Source organism: Cervus canadensis, chromosome 5 (assembly GCF_019320065.1).
Source record: "Cervus canadensis isolate Bull #8, Minnesota chromosome 5, ASM1932006v1, whole genome shotgun sequence".
In the NCBI taxonomy this organism is placed as follows: Eukaryota; Metazoa; Chordata; class Mammalia; order Artiodactyla; family Cervidae; genus Cervus; species Cervus canadensis.
In genome coordinates, this window is record NC_057390.1 from 71,979,628 (window position 1) to 72,002,113 (window position 22,486).

General features: G+C 45.3%; 1 protein-coding gene across 4 annotated transcripts in view; it reads left to right on the forward strand.

Annotated features, from left to right (window-relative positions):
- Positions 1-22,486, forward strand: part of LOC122442017 (translation initiation factor IF-2-like) — a 377,694-nt gene that overhangs the window by 236,407 nt on the left and 118,801 nt on the right. The window contains exon 4 of one of the 4 annotated variants that reach the window (XM_043469270.1): positions 13,006-13,029. The exons of the other annotated variants lie outside the window; for them this stretch is intronic. The gene's annotated coding sequence lies outside the window, so the exon portion shown is untranslated. Of the gene's footprint in view, positions 1-13,005; positions 13,030-22,486 lie in introns of those variants that run through there. 4 annotated transcript variants of the gene reach the window in all.

Below are 22,486 nucleotides of genomic sequence, written 5' to 3' on the forward strand. Positions count from 1 at the left end.
AACCAGCAGGCCTCCTGCTAATATCTTTATCTACTTCAGGCTGTCAGCCTATTGACTTTTTTTTTCAAGAACGAGTTGATTGGAGTGTGTGGTGAAGTAGAAATTATTTTTAACCAAATGATGGGAAATTTGATCATAAACCATCTATAGAAGATCATGGAAACTTGTGTTGATTCCTTCCCTGTTGAGTCAAGTGGCAGGGGTTAGGAGGTCTGTTTATGTTTATGTTATGATCCTTTACTTGAGAAAAACCTCAAACACGAAGTAAGAATAAAGAATCAAGGTCCAGCAAGTAACCCAAAACTGCCCACATGATCTCCCTGACCTTTGTTTACTCATCTAGGCAAGAAGTTAGTTGGCACCAGACTTTCAACTCTATTTGCTTGACTCAGGCTATGTGCTGGGCTCTTTCTAGGCTTCCTCTCCTTGGGTCATGGATGGGGGACTCTCTCAGAGCAGTAAACTGGGGCACTTCTAAGTCTCTCCTCATTTGTGTCTTCTCTTTCAGGGACCATCATCCTTCATTCTCTGATGTACTGTCTTGAAAACTATTGCTTCATATATGTTGCTAGTTTTTCTTTGGTTTCAGGTAGGAGGATAAAGAGTCATACTCAACTAAGTGACTGAACAATAACTGGAGGATAAACCTGGTTCCTCTTCCTCCATCTTGGGCAAAGCAGAAATTCCACATTGTTGTTTTAATGTGGATTCTGTAGGCTTCATGTTGGATTCAAAGTGTAATCCTTTCAAGAGAGTCTCTGTTGTGGACTGGAGGAATGAAACCATCAAGGCTATGGGGCATGTACTACATATTTCTCTTCAGAAAGATTCAGCCCATGTACTAGAACCTCACAAATACTTGTATGTGATGGTGGAACCCACTCTCCAGAAAGAGACGACGATTTATGCAATGGAGTTTTTGTTATATTATATTTAGTCCCCATTCCACTAATATCTTTTTGTAAGTCAGACTAAATGTAGGGCCATGGAATCCTCCATTTTAAATGGAGGATTATCCATTATCAAATAAATTATCCACTTATCAAATAAATAATATTGTACTAAGGGCAAAGAAATTGGAGAGAAGAAAGGACATCCCATGCTTAAAGAATCACATAGTCAGTCTTAGACTCTGGAGGGTTCTCAAGAGTAGAACCCTGCCTTAAGGTAAGTGAAATCTATATCTTCTTCATTTTATAAATTCTGCCAACACTGAATGTTAAGTAACTTATCCAGGGTCATGTAAAAGGTAACTTTAGTTCTCTCCCCGTAATAGACACCTGCACTTGCAATGATTCTTTCTGTAGTGTTCCTTCCTTGCTCTTCGCTGACTCTGGGGTGGTTTCCTACCCCTGCCCCCCACCCCCAGCTCTGCTAGTCTCCTCCCTAGCTGGTAGCATGACATCTAAATCCTTTCAGCATATTGTGCCTCTCTGCATGCTGAGTTGCTTCAGTTGTGTCTGACTCTTAGAGACCCTGTGGACTGTAGCCCCTCGGGGTCCTCTCTGCATGAGATTCTCCAGGCAAGAATACTGAATCCTGGAGTGGGTTGCCATGCTCTCCTTCAGGGAATCTTCTGGACCCAGGTATCGAACCCACATCTCCTGTGACTCCTGCAGTGCAGGCAGATTCCTTACCACTGAGCCATTGGGAGGAGCCCAATCTCTAGCTCCATCTCTAGATGGAGGCAAAACATACTTCCCTCTGAAGTTTCTCTTGGGAAGCTTTAATGCTACACAATTAACAATTTCCCTGTTCATTTTCTGTCCCCTTGTGGTCCTGGCCTCTGACGGTGGATGGCTGGCTGTATCATAACACTCCCTCCACATCATTTGTCACATCCTGGCACCGTGACAACAGCTTCTCTGTTTCTAGAAGGCCTGCAACTAGAATGTCAGGCAGGGAAACTAAATAACTTTTCACCCTTAGGACGTACTTCCTTCTTCAGAGGGCTGCAGGCCACTGAGAGCTGGTGTGAGGCCATTGAGCTGCTGAAGCATGGAGCATTTCTACTAGCCTGGAAAGTGACTGTGAAGACTTTATTCTGACTGTGCCAGGTCCTAGAAAATTGATTTGAAAAAATGACCAGGAAGCCTTGTGGACAATGGGATCTTTCTTCTTTTCTAAAGCAATGAGCTACAGTGCTCTGGCATCTTTCAGAGAGGTGTTGTCTGCTAATAGGGAATTATGTCTAACCACGAGCAACTATAATTAACAGGGCAAAGAAAATAAATATTGAGGATAAAAATAACAATATTAAGAGCAAACATTTTTTTTTACAGGGGTCACTGTAAGTCAGGGACATTCTAAGTTCTTTAGATATAGTAACTTCTTGAACAATCTTTTAAAGTATATATTATTATTATCCCTGCTACTGGTGGGGGTTTCCCAGGTGGCGCTAGTGGAAAAGAACCCACCTGCCAATGCAGGAGGTATAAGAGACACGGGTTCAGTCCCTGAGTAGGGAAGATCCCCTGGAGGAGGGCATGGCAACCCACTCCAGTATTCTTGTCTGGAGAATCCCATGGACAGAGGAACCTGAAGGGCTACAGTCCATAGGGTTGCAAAGAGTCAGACATGACTGAACAACTTAGCACATGCAGACATGGTACTGGTGACAGAAGTTAAGTAGCTTATTGCAAGTCACTTAGATAGCCAGTCGTGGAGCTTGGGTTTAAACCCTAATATTCTGACTCAAGTCTGTGCTCTGACTCTCATTGCTATTCAGCCTCTGATTGTGAAATTCCTCTTCTTCATCAAATTACAACATGGAAAGACATGAGATGAGAAGAGTGTGGAGATCAGTACACAATAAAGAGAAATACCTTTGTCCCCAGAATGAAATGGATGCTCAGTAGGTGGTACAGATTTGATCCTATGGAAATTTCTGTGGACTTCTCTACTTTTTTCAGTCTCCTTTGATTTATATTCATTACATAACCAATTCTGAGAGCCAGTGAAATTGTGAGCAGAAGTAATGTGGACCAAGGTGGTTAAATAATCGTATGATTTCCTATGCTCCTTTTCCATCATCTGCTAGCTTGTGGACAACCTTGAAGGGCAACCTGAAACTCATGATAAGTGAGAAGCAAAAGGGATGAGCATCCTGGGTCCCTGAATCACTATGTGGAGGAGAGTGGATCAAAAGCAATCAATTTCCACAGAACTTGAAGTGGGTTAGAGACAAACTTATGCTGTGTTGTTATGTTGTTAAGATTTCAGGGGTCATTTGTTACTGCAGCAAAGATGAACCTACTCTGATCAATACATAGGCTTGCATGTCTCAGCTTGCCCTGTGGCCTTTTCTGCTCACTGGCTCTTTCCCTTGGGAAAAAGAAGACTGTTCAGATTTTGAGAGATGTAGCCTGAGCAGATGGAAGGAGCCATTTCTGCTGGGTGAAGTATAGTCTTTTTCCAGTCTCAGTATCCCCCTCCATAGGAGACAGACATACAAGGATAGGTGAGGGAAGAATGTTAGTTTTTTACTGTATAAATTAAGTGAGAGATATTGTGTTTTCGCTAAGGTTCTTGAACCTCTCTAAGTCTGTGATTTATAGTCACGTATGGAGATGTTAAACAAAACTTTTTGGTTGCTTGAAATTTCAGCTGTTGCCCAAAGTCTGAGAAAAATATCTGCCAGTGCACTCATATTTTAAACTGGTAGCCTAGCCCATCTGTAAAGTACTTTAAAAGGAATTGACCCCATACTGTACTGTCAGCATTAGCTCATCAGCCTCCTCCAGGGTATAAAGGAAAAGAGGTGGAAGGTAGGAGGCGAGGATTAAGGATCCCTTTGGGGAAAGTTGTCAACACGTGGTGATGGGTTCCTCCCACACCCCAAGTCAGAAGGAGAAATGGAATCTCTCTCATCACAGGGGCTGCTCAGAAGCCTTACTTGTGTTCTCTGGCTTTTAGTGGACACAGAGACTGGACTTTGTTGGTCAGCTTGCAGCAGAGAGGGAAGAATCAGAACTGCCTTGGGAATAGCCTTCCCTTCTGGGCTGTAGCCAGGTTTATTTAGGATGTGCACCTCTTGTAGAGTGGAGGATGCTCTGAGGAAGATAGTGGCTCAGGGTCCAGCTTCCCATGAGACCCTCTGGAGAGATGAGGGCAAGGTACCAGGGACTGAGGGAGGGCTGTGGGCCACAGGAAGTATCGTTTTTGCAAGAAAATGCAAGATGGGGGTTCTTGTAAAAGCACCCCATAAAGAAAATAATTAATGTTGGATGACATTCCCTGTGTTTCAAGAGCACTAATGCTGGATTGTATCTGCACCATTCCAGAGGGCCCTCCTCCCGCGACTCAACCCTGGGAAGTCACAAGTCAGAGCTTGTGGAATGGTGAGGAGGGAGCAGAAGAACAGAACACAGGCTCTGCTTCAAGATCTCCTGGAGAAGGAAATGGCAACCCACTCCAGTATTCTTGTCTGGAAAATCCCATGGACGGAGGAGCCTGGTAGGCTTCAGTCTTACCAGGGGTCGCAAAGAGTCAGACATTACTGAGCAACTTCACTTTCTTTCTTTCTGCTTCTTCCCTCAGGCCTCCACGACTGTGATGGGCCTGACCAGTGAAATCATAAATTAGAGGAGATTTTTACAGTTTTAATATTATACAACCCTGGACTTATATTTATTTATTGGAGTCTAGGCTTCTCCAATGACTCAGATATTAAGAATGCACCTGCAGTGCAGGAGATGCAGGACACACAGGTTCGATCCCTGGGTCAGGAAGATCCTCTGGAGGAGGAAATGGCAACCCACTCCAGTATTCTTGCCTGGGAAATTCCATGGCAGAGGAGCCTGGTGGGCTACAGTCCACGGGGTCTCAAAGAGTCGGACAGGACTGAGCAACTAAGCAACAAGTTAGTTTCTGCTGTACATCAATGTGAATCAGTCATATGTATACACATATCCCCTTGAGCCTCCCTCCTGCCCACTCCTTCCCCATCCCACCCCTTTAGGTCATCATAGAGGACTGAGCTGAGCTCCCTAGTGCTGAGAGTTTTCTAATTTGATTTTTATCTGAGAGTTAAAAAACATTATGAGACTGTTGGATATTTATTTAGGAGCAGGGAGTCATGATCCCATAGCACAGGTTGAAAAGTGACAAAAAAATTCAATTCTTGTGGCTTGGGACCTATTGAGTCTGGTTCATTCAGTGAATCAGTCACACATGTATATTGCCTCACTTCCGAAAATATATCCACCCATCAAATTATCAATTTGATACCTACCTGCCTATCACCTGGTTGAGTGCAAGTGATTGGTATATAACCTATTTGTACTCAGACGTTATTTATGTGCTATTTCCTTTGTGTGTGCCTGTGTGCTCAGTTGCTCAGTTGTGTCCGACTCTTTGTGGCCCCATGGACTGTAGCCCACCAGGCTTCTCTGTTCATAGAATTTTCCAGGCAAGAATACTGGGGTGGTTTGCCATTTCCTACTCTAGGGGATCTTCCCAACTCAGGGATCGAACCCACATCTGCATCTCCTGCATTGGCAGGCAGATTCTTTCTTTACCACTGCGCCATCTGGGAAGGCCTGCTATTTCCTGTGCAGAGCCTCACACGTGGGCACCGCTTCTGGGGACTAGTTCCTTGGAGCGTCTGGTGTTTATTGCTGCTGCTCTCATATTTGGAGACTCTAGCCCCCAGGATCCAGGGGACACTCTTGTGATGTCTCTGGATGTCTGGAGAAGGGAGAGTATCATGTACACAGACAGTCAGAATTGTTCAGGGTTGCTTCTGTACTTTTAGGACCCTTCCTGACCCTCATCACCACCATCTCCCACTCAGGACCCTACTGTCTCTGTGCAGCAAAGTCGCCTCTCCATGACTCCTCCCTTATATTTTGCATTTACCTATTTCTCAGGCCTTTCTCAAGTTTGTCACTGCCCTTAGTATCCTCTCTTCTCCATCGTCCAGGACTTGACCTTCTTCCAAGTCATATCAGATCCTGACTTTCTGCACTCCCCACTCCTAGCAAGTCTTTCCCATCATCTTGTATGAGAGTTAATTCTGTCCTTAGTCCTACTGTGCGTGGTTTATGTCTCTCTGGTCATAGTTCCTAGATCATGTCATTAGTGATGGTTTTGTCTCTCTCACTAACCTATGAGTTCTCAGAATACAGAGAGACATGGCTCCCCTCATTTCTATATCATCACTAGAACCATATGGGTGCTCACTAAATATCTGTTAGGTGGAATTAAATTGCAGATGATCACTTGTGGGGGAAGTGTAAATAAAGAATGTGTGATCTAGAGTGTCAAAAATGTATTTTAAAGAAAGGTTGAGCTTAAGCCCTAGCAGATGTTAAGTTCTACTGAAATATTTCATGACTTGTGTGGATCCATAGAAGATCCAGGTGATCGATTCTCTTAATTCACAACTGAGACTGTGTGAACCTAGAGGGGTAGATGTGTGCATCCTGATCAGAAAAGAATGGGGATGTTGGTGATCTGGTTAATATCCTCCATAACCACTCTTCTGTTAAAGAGTAAAGAAAAAAATGAACTGATTGGAGGACATGAACTGATTAGAGGCCAGGTTGAGGAAGGTGGACCCAGTGTTATATAATTCTAGGTCAAAGAGGACCCCTAATATTATTCCCTGGTGGATCAGATGGTAAAGAGTCTGCCTGCAGTGTGGGAGACTTGGGTTAGATCCCTGGGTTGGGAAGATCCCCTGGAGAAGGGCATGACAACCCAGTCTAGTATTCTTACCTGGAGGATCCCCATGGACAGAGGAACCTGGCTGGCTATAGTCCATGGGGTCATAAACAGTCAGACACTTCTGGGCTAAACTAAGCATACATACATACAATATTATTCCAAAGCAGAGAGTCATGAATTCTCCCAAGGCCTGGCGCTGTGATAACTCAAACACACAAATATGGTAGCTCAGTAATGATCCAGGGAATGGCTTTGAGCAAAGCAGTATTTAGGGTGACCTACTTGTCAAGGGCTTCCTGGTGGCTCAAACGGTAAAGCATCTGCTTGCAGTGTGGGAGACCCAGGTTCAATCCCTGAGTTGGGAAGATCCCCTGGAGAAGGCAATGGCAACCCACTCCAGTACTCTTGCCTGGAAAATTCCATGGACTGAGGAGCCTGGTGGGCTACAGTCCATGCGGTCGCAAACAGTCAGACACGACTGAGCATCTTCACTTCACTTTCACTTGTCAAGGCGGGGGATTCCCTTGACAAGTGGTTCAGTGGTAAAGAATCCACCTACAATGCAAGAGACAGAGGTTTGATCCCTGAGTCTGGAAGATCTCCTGGAGGAGGGCAGGGCAACCCACTCTAGTGTTCTTGCCAGGAAAATCCCACGAACAGAGGAGCCTGGCGGGCTAAGGTCTGTGTGGTGACAAAGATCTGGATACAACTGTAGCACTGAGCACACACACTTGTCGAGGAGCCCGGTGGGCAGCAGTCCATGGGGTTGCAAAGAGCTGGATATGACTGTGCACAGTCGCTCAGTCATGGCCAACTCTTCATGACTGCATGGACTGTAGCCCGCCAGGCTCTTCTGTCCGTGGAATTGTCTAGGCCAGAATCCTGGAGCAGGTTGCCGTTTCCTAGTCCAGGGGATCTTCCCCACCCAGAGATCGAACCCGCTTATCTTATGTCTCCTGGATTGGCAGGCAGATTCTTTACTGCTATTGCCACCTGGGAAGCCCTATTGAGAACAGTGTTTCCTCTTTTATTAGGGGGTAGAGAGTAGGCATGCTAAGCGAACCTCCCATTAAATACGAAAGGGGTAATAGGTACACAGACAACAGCACTCATAGCTGCTTTTGCACTCAGTTTTGCTTGGCACAATGCTTGAGTGTGGGCAGGGCATTGAAGGCAGAGTAGCTGGCAATCTGCCAGGGTACGTGGCTTTAGCTTAAACAGGGTCAGGCTCTGCTGTTTTGCTTGCTAGCTGCTCCTGATCATTTTTTCTCTTCTGCCTTTTATTTTTCCCCCAGACCTTTTGGTACCCAATGATTTTTGATTAATTTATTTACCATCGTTGGGTGATTGATGCTGTTTGGTGCTGGTACTTTGTAACTTTCCAATTCTTCTAGTTGTCAATGTGACAGCCCCCTGATGATTAATTAGACCCTGTCCCTTGCTCTTTTCATTCTCCCTCTGCGCCAAGGCTCTTGGTTTTCAGCAAATATAAATATTTCTAAATGCAGATTTAATGATTGAGAACACCCAACAAAATCCAGAAAGATCTATGATACTTTCACTCTCCTTTACTTTCCCACTGAAATGTAATGCGTTGTGTTTTTCTCTCCCTGCTTTACTTCAGATTTTGAGAATCCACTTGACTTTTGGAAGCTCCTAAGCTCTCTTCCTGTTCTTCTGGCATCTCCATCTATGCCTGGTTCTAGTCTCACTTTTTCACCTTTTGTTGTCTCCTTAGTTTATGTGAACTCAATTTCCTCTACATAATGTGTGAGTTTGGGATGGTAGTGAGAAGAGGAATTGGTGTTTATTATGTCCTTTTAATTTTTTTGTACAATGAGAGGTGCTTTTCTTATAAATAATTTGTCAAGCACTTACTATGTGCCAGAAACCCCTCCTAGGACATCCGTGCAAGGTAGTCATCTTTATTTTATAGACAAGAAATTGAGGCTTTGGGAGAATAATGAATATGTGTTAAGTCATACAGCTAGGAAATGGCAGAACAGGGATTTTAAGCCAACCTGACTTTGTCAACCTGTGTGATTTTCCATGACACTATCCTGATCAAGATCAAGGATGGATGAAGGAACTCCTAGAGCCTCAGAATCCAGATGGGATCATAAACTTTCTCTCTACAGGTGGTTCTCAAAACTTATATAATTAGATCCATGCTTGATGAACTACCTAAAAGTCACTTTGGATGCTTATTTAAATATAAATTCCTGGGTCTTCCCACAGTTGTTAAAGATGTCTGGATGGGCCTAAAGTTGTGTGTATTTAAAACACTGTCTCAGTCAATTCAGTTCAGTTGCTCAATAATGTCAGACTGTTTGTGACCCCATGGACTGCAGCACGCCCGGCTTCCCTGTCCATCACCTACTCCTGAAGCTTGCTCAAACTCATGTCCATTGAGTCGGTGAAGCCATCCACCCATCTCATCCTCTGTTGTCCCCTTCTCCTCCTGCCTTCAATCTTTCTCAGCATGAGGGTCTTTCCCAGTGAGTCAGTTCTTCTCATCAGGTGGCCAAAGGATTCGAGTTTCAGCTTTAGCATCTGTCCTTCCAATGAATATACAGGACTGATCTCCTTCAGGATTGACTGGTGTGATCTCCTTGCAGCCCAAGGGATTCTCAAGAGTCTTCTCCAACACCACAGTTCAAAAGCATTAATTCTTCGGTGCTCAGCTCTCTTTATAGTCCAACTCTCACATCCATGCTTGACTACTGGAAAAACCATAGCCTTGACGAGACGGACCTTTGTTGGCAAAGTAATGTCTCTGCTTTTTAATATGTTGTCTAGGTTGGTCATAACTTTTCTTCCAAGGAGCAAGTGTCTTTTAATTTCATGGTTGCAGTCACCATCTGCAGTGATTTTGGAGCCCCCCAAAATAAAGTCTGTCACTGTTTCCATTGTTTCTCCATCTATTTGCCATGAAATGACGAGATCAGATGTCATGATCTTAGTTTCCTGAATGTTGAGTTTTAAGCCAACTTTTTCACTCTCCTCCTTCATTTTCATCAAGAGGCTCTTTAGTTCTTCACTTTCTGCCATAAGGGTGGTGTCATCTGCATATCTGAGGTTATTGCTATTTCTCCTGGCAATCTGCCTACATTGTTCTAATTCCCAGCCAGGTTAATGAACCAGTGCCTTCAGCCAACTTTTACCTAGTGCAGGACTTTTCTTGACATCATTGAGAGATGACTGTCCAGCCTCTTGGAGAGGGAGCTTCACCCATGTAGCAGCTTCCACGAGTGAGCAACCCTTGATACTATAGGAAAATTCTTCCCTGCATCGATCTGTCATCCATTCCTTTGTCACCACCATCTGAGATCCTTACAATATAAATGATAGGCAGTGCTTATTAAGTGCTCAATGCTTGCCAGAGACTTGCTAAATGCTTTAGATATATTTTGCCACTCAAGTGCCACCACCACTCTCTGAGGCTGGTGTTATTATTATTCTTCCCATGGAAGAGGTGATGTCATTCTGGGGGTACAAACAATAAAGATATTGTTTGTTTTTATATCTTCTATATTGTCTCTCCCGATATTTGCAGATAACATCCTTCCCAATCCATCTGCATTTTCATAAGTGAATATGATGAAAAATTCAACTGGGTACTGACATTTTCCAAGGCAAGGTGCTAACAAGGCAAAGATGAAGATGGTCCTCTCCTTAAGGCTCTGTCATTTAGTGGAGGAGACCCGTGTGCATTTAGACTAGAATGTAGTTTTGTGTGTGAGTTTTGCCTCTTTCAGTGGACTGAGTATTCTTGGGGGCAGAGCCTGTACATTCTCCAGTTTTCTTTTGAGGAGTCAGAGGGATGCATTGTGATGGGGAATCAGTAAGACACATTGTTATGAATTGATTGAGACTCTTTTTTGGTCTCCATGTTTCCCCGGGTGAGTTGAGTGATTGGGTAGAGAGAAAGGTAGGAGGCTCTCCTGGATTCCTAGAGTATATATCTTTGAGATGCTTCATGAATTTCTTGGGAGTCCACATATCTGGGATGTGGAGAATGTCTCCCTGGGAGACAGTAGTTGTGATGGTTAATCTTTCAACTTACTGGGCTAAGGGATTGCCCAGATAACTAGTGAAATGTTATTTCTGAGTCTATCTGTGAGGATATTTGCAGAAGAGATTAGTGTTTGAATCAGTTGATTGAGTGAAGAAGACTCTCCCTTACTATTGCATCCATTCAGTGCGCTGGGGGTGTGAATGGGAAAAAAAGTGGAACATGGGCATTTTGCTATTTCATCTTCAGCTGGGACATCTGTCTTCTCTTACTTTCGCATATCAGAGCTCCTGGTTCTTTGGCCTTCAGATTCTGGGGGTTACACCCATCGCCCCTCTTCCATTTCCTTTGCCCCCTCCCCCTTTTTTTCCAGTCATTGAACGTGAATTATTTCACTGGGTTTCTTGGTTCTCCAGTGTGCAGACAGCACATCACGGCATATCTCAGTTTCCACAATCACATGAGCCAATTCCCATAAAACTCCTCTTATAGATACACATGTATCCTATTGGGTCTATTTCTCTGGAGAACTTAAATACAATAGTTTTCTACAGTGTCCTAACCCAGGAGACAGAAACGCAGGATTTGTAACCAAGAACATGCAGACATCCTGTCCACCTAATTGACTTTCTCGGTGATCTTAGATCTGTCCTTACTGCATGACTTGACTTCTTTCCCATCTGCCAAATGGGAATACCAAATCCTTATTAGTTCTTCAGAGTATGTAGAAGGAAAGTATTGAGTACTAGTTATTATTAATGTACTTCAAACTTCTTGGTGACAGTTGCTGCATAAATATAGATCTTTCTTGTTTTAAGCAAGTGATGCTAAACAAAACCAAGAAATATTAAATTATGAATTACAGAAGAGATAAATTATGGAGGTAGTTATTATTTAAATTGCAGAAATATTTCTCATTTTCAGCCCAGGGTTCCTTTACAAAGCAATCTGTCTTGTGCTTTTAAAGAAGTAATTCAATTTACAAAAATTTGATTTGCATGCAACTTTTTAGAAACATTTATCATGTAAAGTGAGACATCATCTGACTAAATTAGAGAATTTACCAATATGTTTTGGCTTACGATGAATATCACTTCCTCCAAGGTTGTGAATATTGGCAAATTGAATATCACGTCTCCCCTTCTCAGGCAGAGACTATCCAAGTCCAGTTTTGAAGCATCTGGTCTGAGAATTAGTAGTCGTGGTGGGAATACTTGTATTTATGCTCTAGCTTTGTCAATAAATTACTCATATCTCAGGGAGGAGAACCTCACGAGGTCTCAGTTTTCTCATCTGGAAAATGAGATTGTTGGAGTTGATGGTCCCTTCTAGCTTCAGGGTTCATTGGTAGCGCTCATTGCCAAAAGAACTGATCTGAAATCACAGAGAACAAGAGCTGGCATACTGTCAACGGGTAATAAATACTTAATCAATGGATAAATAAAGTTTTGATCTTCAGTTCTTTCTGAGCTGATCCTGAAAATTCCAAAATTTAAGATAAAATCAGTTCAGAAAACCCTATTCCTTAACCTCCACTGACTTGACTTCTCCTTAGGGGCTTTCTGCATCTTTAAGTCTGGTGAGAGAAAGATATCAGCTCTGTAGAAGCACTGGGATTCACATTTCAAGTTATGAGATGGCAGTCGATGGCTGCAAGTACATAGAGACACAGAGATGCAGCGGTCCCCTCTTCTCGCCTTTTGCAGTTTCCCTGCACAGCCTAGCACCTGCGTTGGCATTTGCTGTCTGAGTCTGGCTACCGAGCAGAGTCCCACCCTCGCATAGACCTCAGGTATCTGGGCCTCCCTCCCCAGCTGTGAATCATCAGAGGTGCTGAGTCTTCTCCAGCTTTGAGTTACTGGCAGAGGTGTTGTTTCTTCCTAAAAGTGGAGGGAGAGAGTTGCTAAGAAACACATTAGCATGCTGACGACACAACAATCTCCGAGAGCTTGGGCCTCCAACGTTTGACTCTAATCAGGAAATCATCTTTAGAAGGATTTGTCGGTGTAAGAAAACAAGCTCCCGAACTAAATTAGGATCTGGATTATTTTTTCCTCCTCTCCCAATCTGCCTCACACGGCAGATTGGTGAGCCCTGGCGGTTCTGTGCGTGGCGAATTTGTTTCTGTTGAGCATTTTAATTCAGAGCTCCGGAAGGTGAAGGTGTCTGTGTTTCTAAGGACTGCGTTTTTTGGAGCAGCTCCCTTGGAGGTGTGGGGCTCGCCTCTCCTTTCCTCAAACCAGTTGGCTTTCTTGGCAAGGCGGCCCAGGTTTCAGGATTCTTTAATCTGATTGTCTTTTTCTTTTTTTTCCCCCTGCCAGTAATGAATGCACTGCGTGTCTCTGGGAAATTAAGGTAATCCATTATACTGTTGTCTTCCTATCTCTGCAGCACGGATAATAGTATTTAACCCACCTTTGCAATATACTGAGTGGCCTGTCAGGGTCTCTTCTTTAGAAGGACAACTTGAAAACATTTTAATAAATGTTCCTTAACTATATGCTTTAAAAATACATGGGGCCAAATGGCAAACAACTCAGTAATAACTAGTTCAGCAATGCAGACTGGCCATTCATCACTCTCTCTGCAATTTCCACTTCCCTCCTCTTTCTCTTTCTACATCCTTCCATTTCTCCAGGGACACTCTGTCTCTCTTTGGGGTTAGAATCTGGGGAGAACATAGAGGTTTGGTAGTTATGGTCCCTGCTGCCCATGAAAATCCAACTGCTTCTTCAGTTGGGAAAGCACTTGAGTTTCATGCTCTGTGAGGCTCCCAGTGAACTCTGCGCTGAAGGACAGAGGTGGGTGCCCCGCTTGGTGATGTCACAGAAAGATTGGGTATACCTGGATGCAGGTCCTCTGTTACATGCTTGTGGTTTCATTTCCAGTGCAGGTAATGACCTAATCTAATAACACTTGTCATGTCGTGTGTGTGTCAAGCAGACATTCCATGGGGTAGAGAAGTGCCCATCAGACTGCAGTGTGAGCCTATTTTAGGGATCAGAAGAAAACATCAAGGACTGAGTCCTTATGTGTTTGCAGGGCTGGCCCCTTGAAGGAACATGGCAGTTAGTTGTCCCAGAGGGGAGAAGACTCTTGAGAGTCCCTTGGACTGCAAGGAGATCCAACCAGTCAATCCTAAAGGAAATCAGTCCTGAATATTCATTGGAAGGACTGATGCTGAAGCTGAAACTCCAATCCTTTGGCCACCTGATGGGAAGAACTGACTCATTTGAAAAGACCCTGATGCTGGGAAAGATTGAAGGCGGGAGGAGAAGGGGACAACAGAGGATGAGATGATTGGATGGCATCACCGACACAGTGGGCATGAGTTTGAGTAGGCTCCGGGAGTTGGTGATGGCCAGGGAGGCATGGCATGGCGGCAGTCCATGGGGTCGCAAAGAGTCGGACATGACTGAGCAACTGAACTGAACTTGCCTTCTGAACTCTGATGTGCATTCAGAGTGCCCAATATTCAACCATTAGAGTTTATTCCTTTGTGGTTCCGGGCTCTATGGAAATTTTCAGAAACATGATGGTGTTGGCTTGAGAAGACTATTCCTCACATGTTTCTGTGGATCCTGCATGCTCCTCTTGATTAAAGAGTTCTGTGTTGATAAACACCCTCAATCCTCCTGAGCCAGAGATTTCCTGGACAAAAAGACCTTATCTATAAGAAGACTCCAGGACCAAATGAGCATCTGGGTTAATCTTAATATCCTGGTTTCTCCATCTTGTAAGAGACATAGTTTAGACATGGTTTAGATGAGTTGGCAAAAGATGGGTTTAGATGAATTCTCTGTGAAAAAGTGTAATGTAGGAGCCACATGGGCAAGATCACCCAACAGATCAAGCCTGACCTTCCCAGGAAACACGATCCTTGTTTTCTTATGCTCTGAGCTCCTGGAATACATGTTCTAGAGAATCCATGAGCCACTAAATTCTATAACTTACCTACCCATCTGGTCAGTGAGGACTTCCCTTATCTGCGTGGTGAGATTAGGATCTTGAATCTCTCAATTGTGGATTGTGTGTGTGTGTGTGTGTGTGTGTGTGTATTTAAGGAACAGAAACCCTGCTCCCCCAACCTCACCAAATGTTATTGGGTTGGCCAAAAAGTTCATTCAGTTTAGCTTATGAACGATCCTGAGTGAACTTTTTGGCCAACCTAATGTCCTCTATGGAATCCCCAAATATTAAGCAGATACAAGTGGGCATGGATGTGAGGGAGTAGAATTCTCCTTGTCTGTACATCTCCCACGTGGAGCCCTCACCTCCTTGGCTTCCAGGCACTTCTGTGGAATTCCAGGGCTAAATCACCAAGCATGTTGACAGAAAAGGTGCCTGAAGTTCCAGAGAAGTTGCAGTTTCCACCAGGCACATGGGAAATGTCCAGGAAACACATCAGATTCACTAAAATTCTAGCTGAGAGATGGAAGAGTTAAACTAAAGCAGCCAGAGAGGCACTGTGGTCATAAGATTCTGCTCTCCATGGACAGGAAGATGACTTTCACTGTCCCTTCATTTTTTCCTGCTTTTAGGAGCCCCTTGCTTCCTTCTGGGTCCTCACTGCTATTTACACAGTGCAACTGGCGTTGGGATGAGCCCACAGGAAGGGGTGTTCCTTCTGTGCTAGTGCAAGGATGGATGTGGCATCGATCTATCTGGAATTCTAAGCTCAATGTGTTTCCCTTAAATTTTTAGAAAAACCAAAGGTACTTTGCAAATGCAATAGAGCTTCCAATTAGGCGTTTAAGCTCCCCATTTCTATTTCCCTAATGACTTGACTTGCTCTCTTGCTTTATGAAATGAAAATAGCTTTATTTGGGCATGAGGATGCAGCTGATTGCATGCTTAATATGCTTTTTGCAACCAGTTCCTGCCTGTGTCTGGCATGTGCAATGGGCAGAATAATACATTTGCATGGTTATTTCTCCTAAGTGTACTGGACCATTTGTTCCAGTCCCGTACCTGTGCTAACCGAAGGTGATACAGTCTGGGTACAAGTGCCTGGGAGGCTGGTGTTTACTCCTCCAGAAGGAAAGGTGTCCTTGAAGGGCAGACACTGGCCCCAGAGCTCTGTGTGTGTGGGAGGGGATGGATAGGTGGAATTATCAAGTGTTGAGAGGTGGAAAGCAGAGAGGGGCCTGGTGTAAATCCTGTAAAAGAGTTGGATCAGAGATATGGAGGCCAAAGAAAAAGCCCTGGAATGACATCAGCTAAGTTATGAGAAGGAAAGAGCAAGAATGAAGAATCTCATTCTGCGAAGGTATAGGGTTAAGGGCTAAATAATTCTTTCTTCACTGGGGAAATAGAACTGAAAATAAAATATATATCCACTTCCAAATTTATCTGACTACTGGGCAGAGTTAGACACCCCCAAGGTTGTAGAAAACCGAAGGTCATCTTGTCTTTGGCTTTCTGGGTTTCAGCAAACATTGAATCAACTACGGCCCTGAGTGTTGTTCAGGTATTTGCACGGCACTTTGGAAAACAACTTCAGAAGCTGTCGGGGTTCTCCTCTCTGCCCGAGTCTTGCCCTTTCTTTGAGATGTCCCCAAGCACAGAAGGCTTCTGAGGCCGTTCTGGCTTGTGCTCTGTGTTCCTGTCATTGTTCTCAACCTGTGTGGAGGCCCCGTGCACCCAAGGTCTTGTGCCCTTCTTCCCTGGCCCCCAAGGTGAACAGCTGGGCAGAGGCCATTGTTCTCAGAAGGCTTGTCAATTTACAGGCAGGAAGTGAAAGTGTGGTTTAGGGAAAGCTGGAGTTAGTGCAGCCCTTATCGGTCATTCGTCTGGTAGCAGCAAGCTGAGAATGCCCTGTTGCGACTGCCTGGGAGCCAGTAAGCTTTTCACATGACTTTTTTTTTTTTTTTTTTGATGTGGACCATTTTTAAAGTCTTTCCTGAATTTGTTACAATATTGCTTCTGTTTTATGTTTTGGTTTTTTGGCCATAAGACATGTGGGATCTTAGCTCCCCGATCAGGGATCAACCCCCCCACACCCCCACCCCTGCATTAGAAGGCAAAATCTTCATCACTGGACTGCCAGGAAAATCCCTTCAGATGGCTTTTTAAATGCAGAGCGCTCCATGGAGAAGACCACAGCAAGGCTCTGCTGTATGGGGTGCTCTGTCGAGTAGAGAGTCATCTGTCTCCGTGTGGTCTTGGCTTTCTTGTCTAACCCTTGATTAGACCCGAGATTATAGAGGGACCTGGCCATTGCCATGAGGCAGCTGTGGCTGAAAAATAGACAAAGGGAAGGCGATCTCACATGGCTTCTTCTTATTTCAGGGAACACTCTGGGCCTCCCTTAAAGCACATCTCCTGCTCAGCAGTGTTGGCTGGCCCGATGATGGGAAGGCCTGCTTTCCAAGTCTGAAGGAGACCCTGAGGTCATTGCGTCCATTCCCCTGCCTTCAGGCAGGATTAGAGATAAGCTGCCCTGCCAGAGGATAATCTCTTCTACTTGTAAAAGCTTCCAGAGCAGGCCCCAGTCTCTCCCCAGACCATTCATTGCAACTTTTAACAACCTTCACCATCAGGAAATTCTCCCCCTTAGCTATCCTAAATCCCTTATGCTGGGGATTAAGTTTCTCTCCTTATTCTATCCTCAGTAGCCACTGCCAAGACTCAGCCTGCACTGCCTAAGAACTCTTCTGATACCTGAAGATTGTATTAAATCCCGCCTGCCTGTCTTCCCCCAATGAATAATCCCAGCTTCTTTTCCTCCCAGGCCCTGCTGCCCGGTCTTCTTATCACCTCTGAGGCTGCCCTCTGATCCCTTGCTAAGTGCCAGGCTCCCTGGAGAAGGGCCCAGAACGAGGACTTGGAGTCCAGTAAGTTCTGACCCATCTTACTTCCAATGAGTCTTTCTTGAACTCGTGACATGAATGTTACCTTCTTGTTCACGTACCCCAGTGGGGCTTGCATGCTGGTGATGGTCTCACTAAAGGGCTTATGGTCACCTTTCAGCCTACTAGTGTACCAGATCATTTTTCTCTACTCCCTTGGATGTTAAGGGCAAAATATATCACACCTGGGCTTCCCCGGTAGCTTAGCAGTAAAGAATCTCCCTGCAGTGTACACGGGTTCGATCTCTGAGTTGGGAAGATCCCCTGGAGGAGGGCATGGCAACCTACTCCAGCATTCTTGCCTGGAGAATCCCCATGGAAAGGAGAGTCTTGTGGGCTACTGTCCACAGGGTCACAAAGAGTTGGACATGACTGAAGCGACAGCATGCACACACGCATATCATGTTCAACACGGGCATCATTGTATCATTTTACTTGCACCAAAACTGACCACTACTGGAAGCAAGGAGAAAGGAGAATGCAGATGATTCTCAGTGCCTGTGGCTCTTCTGGTGGAAACAAGTAGCCTGTATCTGCAGAGATGGCCACTGGTTGGATGCGGGTCCCCACACCAATCTGATGATGACCAGCTCTCTAGGTCTGATTGCATTCCTTCCTCTCCTTTTCTGTGTTCACCCTGACCTCTGTTACCTTTTCACAGGTGCCAGGACCTCCCACTGTGTTCCTGGGGCCTGATCTCCCCCACCCCCGCACGCAGCATGCTTCACCCTACAACTGCCCCTCCCCAGGCCGTCTCCTATTTCCTATTTGCAGCAGGTCTCAAAGCTATGGTTTTTCGAGTAGTCATGTATCGATGTGAGAGCTGGATTATAAAGAAAGCTGAGTGCCAAAGAGCTGAAGCTTTTGAACTACGGTGTTGGAGAAGACTCTTGAAAGTCCCTTGGACTGCAAGGAGATCCAACCAGTCAATCCTAACGGAGATCAGTCCTGAATATTTACTGGAAGGACTGATGCTGAAGCTGAAACTCCAATCCTTTGGCCACCTGATGCGAAGAACTGACTCATTGGAAAAGACCCTGATGCTGGGAAAGACTGAAGGTGGGAGGAGAAGGGGACAACAGAGGATGAGATGGTTGGATGGCATCACCAACTCAATGATAATGAGTTTGAGTAAGCTCCAGGAGTTGGTGATGAACAGAGAAGCCTGGTGTGCTGTAGTCCATGGGGTCACAGAGTCGGACATAACTGAGCGATTGAACTGAACAGAAGGTGGTCCCAGGGGTCTACACAGCCTAAACATGCTCCCTCTGCACTGGGTGGAAACAAAGGTGGGTGAGACAGCCACCTTCCTCAAGGAGAGTGAAGGAGAGACAAGGATCTGAGACACAAGTGTGGTGAATTGCAAACAGCACGCAGGACTTGACCTGCTGTGTATCCACAATAGGAGAGAAGGGGTCAAAGACAACCCTCAAAAAAGGGTCTAATGAAGTAGGAAGGTGCTCAGTGCACAGGATGTCAGGCTGGGGCAGAGAAGGCATCCTGGGGGAGAGGGGGGTTGGAGGTGAGCTGGGTAAGGAACAGGCCAAGAGCAGAGGCAAATAGGAAACACTCGATTGGCTCCTGGCTTCTGCTTTGCTCCCCGCCACCCCAGTTCTTTCAATTCTTTGCATCTCTGCTTTCCAAGAGGGCTTCTCTGATGGCACAGATGGTTAAGAATCTGCCTGCAGTATAAGAGACCTGGGTTCAATCCCTGGGTCGGGAAGATCCCCCTGAGAAGGGAACAGCTACTCACTCTAGTATTCTGACCTGGAGAGTCCCATGGACAGAGGGGCCTGGAGGCTACAGTCCATGGAGTCACAAAGAGTTGGACATGACAGAGTGACTAACGCTAGTTTCCAGAGGAGAGAATCCTCTTCCTTTCAGTCTACTAGTAAATGAAAAACAAATTAATGAGCATCTACTACATATAGTGGCACATTGGTGGCCGTGACTTGGTTCAGGGGTGTGGGATTCTGATTTACTTGTCCCTGGGCTGGAGGGACAGGACCAGGATTGGTCAGAGCTCCTGGGCCCTGGGTACCTCTAAGTTCTGAGCAATGCTGTTGCTTTCCCACATTGTTTTGTGCAGTATTTTCACTGTCTTCATTGTTCTCTGTGTGGCTAGAAGACCTGTCCTAGGCCATAGCGTGCAGAGATAAAGCAGGCAAGGTCCTGCTCAAGTGAGGCAGGGTAGGCAGGATTCTAAGTTAGTCCCCAAATTCCTGTGCCCTGGTGTTCCTGCCCTGTGGAATAGCCTCCCCTGGAGTGTGGATGTGGACCATGAATGTGATGGGGCTGTCATTCCCTGAACTAGGTTATGTTACAGGACAGAGTTGATGGTCACTTGCCTCAGTCAGTGAGGCCTTCATGGGGACTGGGCTTTTCCTGATGGGAGGGATTTGTAGCATGAGGGGGTTTCAATGTGAGGAAGACTGTTTCTGGCTTTGAAGTTGGAGGGGCCCAGGGCGAGGAATGTGGGCAGCCTTCAGGAGCTCAGGGCTTGGCTTATGGTCAGCAAGGAAATGGAAACTGTAAGCCTACAACTGAAGGACCTGAATCCTGACACAACCACACAAGCCTGGAAAAGGACCCCAAGCTCTCAGTGAGAACACAGCCTGGCGGACACCTCTATTTTAGCCTTGGGAGACCCTGGGCAGAGAACTCAGTCCATCTGTGCCTAGACTTTAGACCCACAGGGCTGTGAGCTAATACATGGTGGCGGGGAATGATTTAAGCTTTTAAGACTATGGTAATTTTTAGAAGATGAACATGCATCAGTAGAAGCAGCAGTAGAAGATGAATAGATGGGGGAATACAGAAAAATGTGTCCAGGAAAATATTCTAATAGTGGTAAATGTTTTCCTATGACAAACCTAGATAGCATATTAAAAAGCAAAGACATCACTTTGCTGACAAAGGTCCCATATAGACAGTTCAGTTCAATCACTTAGTTGTGTCCAACTCTTTGCAACCCCATGGACTGCAACACACCTGGCTTCCCTGTCTATCACCAACTCCCAGAGCTTACTCAAACTCATGTCCATCGAGCTGGTGGGTGATGCCATCCAACCATCTCATCCTCTGTCATCCTCTTCTCCTCCCGCCTTCAATCTTTCCCAGCATCAGGGTCTTTTCAAATGAGTCAGTTCTTCGCATCAGTATACACATCTTTGCTCTGTATAGTCAAAGCTATGGTTTTTCCAGTAGTCATGTATGGATGTGAGACTTGGACCATAAAGAAAGCTGACCGCCAAAGAATTGATGCTTTTGAACTGTGGTGTTGGAGAAGACTCTTGAGAGTCCTTTGGACTGCAGGGAGATCAAACCAGTCAATCCTAAAGGAAATCAGTCCTGAATATTCATTGGAAGGACTGATGCTGAAGCTGAGGCTCCAATACTTTGGACACCTGATGTGAAGGGCTGACTCATTGGAACACTAGGAAAGATTGATGGCACAAGGAGAAGGGAGTGGCAGAGGATGAGTTTGTTGGATGGCATCGCCAACTCCATGAACTTGAATTTGAGCAAACTCGAGGAGACAGTGGAGGACAGAGGAGCTTGGTGTGCTGCACTCCATGGGGTCTCAAAGAGTTGGACACAACTTAGCGACTAAACAACAAAGATTGTGCAGAAGAATAACCCCTAGGTGTATAATGGAGAGGGGACCCTGTCGTTACTTTGGGAGGGGTAGTCAAGGGAGCATTTGTTCTCTGAGGTGGTATTTAAGGTGAATGTCATCGAGGACCCAGTTTGCTAGAGGTCGGTGGCCTGAGCAGTTCAGGAGGAGAGAACAGCTAGGTAAAGGTCTTGTGGCTTCAATAAGCCTGGTGTTTTCAGGTGCAGCAAAAAGCAGGTTCTTGTGGCTGGACGCAGTCTACAGGGAGAGATACCAAATCATGCAGGGCTTTCCATGGCTGAACATGGAATTTGGATTTTATTTTGAACATGAGGGAAGCCACGGAGGATTTTAAGCGGCGAGCGACACATCTGCACAGTCTGATTTAATGTTCATAAAAGCTCACTCCAGATCCTGGCTGGAGCTTGGATTCCCCTGGAAGCCGGGGTGGGTGTGTTCGTTCAGGGAGGCTGTAAGCAGGACTCTGCATTGTCCCAGAGAGCACGCTGAGACCTGGGGCCAGGAGTGCGGAGAAGATACGAGAGGTGTCGATTGGGCTTTTTCTCTTTCCTTTCCCCTTCCCTTCCTTCCTTCTCATTTTCTGTTTTTTTCTTTTCTTTTCTTTTTTTTTTTAAACCCATTCCTGTTCTTCTTCCTTCTCTCTTGATAAATTTGCACACCCTTCTCTAGCTCTGGCCCCAAGGGACCAGAATGGAAGGCCCATTCATCCTCCTGCTGGGGACCAAGCACATGGAATGCGTGTCTGGAATCTGGGTAAACAGAAGGCAGAGGAGTGGGAACAGTCCCCAGGGCCCACCTCCTCAGCCTGGAACGGTGCCTGCTCTAAGACTGGTGTCTGTGTGCGTCACCCCAGGTGAGACCGGTACCTGGGCATGGTGAGTCCTGGTCCTGCATTGTTGACAGTTAGCCTGTTGTACCCAGTTCATCCCTCCCTTAGAGGCACTTGAGTGTGGAAAACGTACTTTCTGTCTCAGTGCTGCTGGCGCCCACCCCATTCCGCCTGTACATAGCAGGTACTTGGTGAAGGCTTGGTGACAGGTGATAGGAATTTGGTTCTCAAACTAGTGTTGATGGAACTGACTCTAGACAGAAACTACCATGTGTCATTGTGGTCATTCATTTATCCCATCATTTATCCCATACATATTTATTAAGTGACTACTGTATGCCCTGCCTGGGACTAGGGGCTGTGGATACTGTATCAAACAGACTGAGAGTACCTTTTATGTAAGGAACTTATTCTTAAAGGGGAGATAGTTGTTTTTTTTTTTTTTTAAGTATAAAAATAGTGAATTAAAAACAAAATGGAGGTAA